General features: G+C 38.4%; 1 pseudogene; it reads left to right on the top strand.

The window, feature by feature from the left end:
• Positions 1-406: 406 nt before the first annotated feature.
• On the top strand, positions 407-1,250 carry LOC121203364 (protein argonaute 4-like; annotated as a pseudogene).
• The last annotated feature ends 2,745 nt before the right edge of the window (positions 1,251-3,995 follow it).

Here is a 3,995-nt window from a genome sequence, read left to right as displayed (position 1 = left end):
TGAGGTTTTGGGGCACTGTTGGTCCACCATGGAAAGGGATCGCATCAGTTGTACAATGAATGCCAAATTTAAAGGAGTCAAGACTTATGGGGTATGTATGTTATGGGCCCGAGCTCGTCAAAAGTTTCAAGCTAACAATGACTCATCTTTGTGGATGTCAACTACTCCATTAAGAGGGGGAGATAGCTTCATATGCCAATATTATAAAGTCAAAAGTCATCCATTTCAAAAAAAAAAAGATTATATATAACTGCACAATGCCAAAAGTTTGCAGTCTTTTCAAAGATAATGTGCCATACCACAGTACAACAAAAGTTGCCAAAAGAAAAGAAAAAAAAGAAAAAACAAATTACAGAAGATGACCAAGACTGGTAAAAATTGGCATAAGAAACTACGCCTACTCTCTATGCTTACGCTGGGGCAAACACCTTCAATTCCAGTTGTTTCAAAGGTTCCAACCATCATCCTTGGAATGGGTGCATTGTTTGGCTTTCCTGAGCAATCTGATGTGCCATCAATAGCTGCGATGGTTAGCTCCAGGCGGTGGCCATTGATTTCCAGCTATGGGGCATCAGGCCGTACACAGTCTCTGAAGCTTAAAATGATAGATTCTTTCTTCAAAACCAGTTTCTGACAAAGTGGATGACGGTATCATAGACTTCTATACAAGTTCAGAGAAGAGGAAACCTGATCAAATCATTATTTTCAGGGATGGGGTTATTGAGTCTCAATTCAATCAAGTTTTGATCAAGTTATTGAGGCTTGCAAGTTCCTTAACGAGAAGTGGAACCTTAAAGATTATGGTTATTGTTGTACGAAAAACTATCATACCAAGTTTCTTCAGCAGGGATCTCCTGACAATGTGCTACATGGTACTGTCATTGACAACAAAGTATGCCATCCAAAGAACAATGATTTTTACCTTGGTACCCATGCTGGAATGATTGGAATCACGAGGCAGACCCACTATCATATTATTTTAGACCAGACTGGGTTTTCGGCTGATGATCTACAAGAGTTTGTCCATTCTCTATCCTATATGTAACAAAGGAGCACCACAGCCATATTTGTTATGGCTCCTATTTGCTACGCTCATTTGGCAGCTTCACAGTTGGGGGTAATTTATGAAGATTAGGGATGCTTCAGAAACATCATCGAGTCATGGTGGGATGTATGCTCCGGGAGTAATCTCTGTACCTTAGCTTTCCAGGTTGAAGGATAAAGTCAGCAACTTCATTCTTGTCTGCTGAGAATCATTGAACCATCTTTTTGTAGGGTTTGACAAACAACAGCCAAGACTGTTGCTGGGGCAATCCCTTTCTCATGGGTTTATGAATCAAGATTTTTCCTCTAAGCTTTGATGGAGTCAAGAATTGAATACCTCTAGTAAATTTAACTTGAAAGTATTCATCCTAAGCAAATGTACGAAGAATGGATGGCACAGACTTATGACAAAGAAGGTTCGTCCAAAAGAATTTTATAAAGGAAACCTTGTGCTGAAAGAGATCCTTCCCATGCAAAAGGATGCCGAATTGGGAAGGGCCATATGTTGCGAAGAGGGCTTTCTCTAGAGGTGCACTAATTTTGACAAGAAATGGATAGGAAGAATTTATCTGATCCAGTGAATTCGGAATCGGTCAAGGAGTACTTTGTCTAAAGGAGAAGGGAAGCTAAGGTGAAAACCTGCAAAGGGCACTTTGGGACTTCTATTTCAAAAAAAAAGGAAAAAAAAAAGAAAAGAAAAAGAAAAAAATAAAAAAAAGAGAAAAATGAAAAAATAAAAATGGAGAGGCCAAGGTGAAAACCCGCAAAGGGTGCCTTGAGACCAAAGGGGTTTTAAGATGAAAACCCGAAAGGGCAGCTTAAATTTTGAAGAGCACACGATAATCTTGCTATATCTGATTCAACGAAGAGTGAAGCGCGTTGCATATCGGGGTATCAACAAAGTACTTTGGATCTTTTAAACACATGTTGAATTCAAGAAAGTCTTCATGGAGCTGGCATATAAACGCTCAAGCGGCGATATCTAGGGCATCTAAATTTTTTCCTGTTTGCTATATTTAGATTCTTTTTCTTCTCAAAGATAGGCTTTCAGATTAATTTCCTTTTTGACAAATTTATTCAAATCTAATTATTCTCAAGATTAAATTCATCTTCCATTATCCTTAAAGTATGTTGCATTAAAATAATGATAAATGAACTAAATATCTTTACAAACGAAGTTTTGCATATTACTCTGAAAATTTCTAGATAATACAAGAAACTGAAACAAGACAATTGTTTAAAGAATTTCCATATTTGAGGGTCGGATGTACTCGGGGAAATTTCTTCTTCAGTCCAAAAGGTGGTTGGACGTTTTAAGCAATATTGATCTTAAGAAAGGATCATTCCATAAACATCTCTAGCGGGTCACAACATTTGGAGAATGGTACAATAGGACTAAGTTGATTCATCAAGATAAAACTTCGATGAGGGAATAAGTGATGACGTCCGAAATAGGGGTCATATTCATAACATTTTGCATTAGGAGAATTTGACTCACTTCGATCATAGCATCCTAATTGTTAGATATGAACTCATATGCATTCTACAGGTTATGTCTTTTATGGGGCAATGTAGATCAAAAAAACAAGATTTGGCATCCCTGTGTTTATAGGGAACAAATCGAAGATAGCAGATCTGACATTCCTGTGCTTACAGCGAAGTAGATCGAAGATTTCAGCATGGCATCCCTGTGTTTATAGGGAACAAGTTGAAGATAGCAGATTTGGCATCCTTGTGCTTACAAGGAACAAATCAAAGACATAGCTGATTTAGCTTTCACGGTTTACGCTGAAGCAAATCTAAGATGATTTGGCATCTCTGTATTGTCAGAGAACAAATCGAAGTTTGGCGTCTCCATATTCGACGGAGAGCAGACACATAATAGATCTGGCCTTCATATGTTTATATTAAAGCAGATCCAATGTGATTTGGCATCCTTGTGCTTACAAGGAACAAATCGAAGACATAGCTGATTTGGCTTTCATGTGCTTACGATGAAGCAAATCTAAGATGATTTGGCATCTCCGTATTGTCAGAGAACAAATCAAAGTTTGGAGAACAAATCGAATACATAGCTGATTTGGCTTTCACGTGCTTACGATGAAGCAAATCTAAGATGATTTGGCATCTCTGTATTGTCAGAGAACAAATCGAAGTTTGGCGTCTCCATATTCGGCGGAGAGCAGAAACATTGCAGATCTAACCCTCGGATGTTTATACTGAAGCAGATCCAAGATGATTTGGCATTCTTGTGCTTACAAGGAACAAATCGAAGACATAGCTGATTTGGCTTTCAAGTGCTTACGATGAAGCAAATCTAAGATGATTTGGCATCTCTGTATTGTCAGAGAACAAATCAAAGTTTGGCGTCTCCATATTCGACGGAGGGCAAACACATAGCAGATCTAACCTTCAGATGATTAGACTGAAACAGATCCAAGATGGTTTGGTATCCTTGTGCTTACAAGGAGCAAATCGAAGACATAGTTGATTTGGTTTTCGCATGCTTACGATGAAGCAAATCTAAGATGATTTGGCATCTCTGTATTGTTAGAAAACAGATCGAAGATAACAGATTTGGTGTCTCTGTATTAGACGGGGAGCAGATCAAAGATAGCAGATATCGCCTTCCTGAGTTGCAGTGAAGCAGATTGAAGCCGTCAAGAGGCCATTTAAAGAAGATCAAGGATCAAAAACTTAAGACTCGCCGAGCCCGGGCAAAATTGGTCCTTTTATAGTCTCTGCTCTATTCCTGTTACACAACACTGAGCAAAGAGGGGCAGTTGTAGACACTCAATTTTGCCTGGGCCCAGAAATAATTTCAAAAAAAAAAACAAAGTTCAAGTCCAGTACAAAATTACAAACATATAATTTGGCCCAATTGAAATGGCCCATTACTTGAAAAGATTGAAGGTCCATCTATGAGCTTGACTCATATGGAATTATAATCT

The sequence above is a fragment of the Gossypium hirsutum genome, chromosome A03, assembly GCF_007990345.1.
Source record: "Gossypium hirsutum isolate 1008001.06 chromosome A03, Gossypium_hirsutum_v2.1, whole genome shotgun sequence".
Lineage (NCBI taxonomy): Eukaryota > Viridiplantae > Streptophyta > Magnoliopsida > Malvales > Malvaceae > Gossypium > Gossypium hirsutum.
This window is presented reverse-complemented; position numbering and strand designations above follow the sequence as displayed.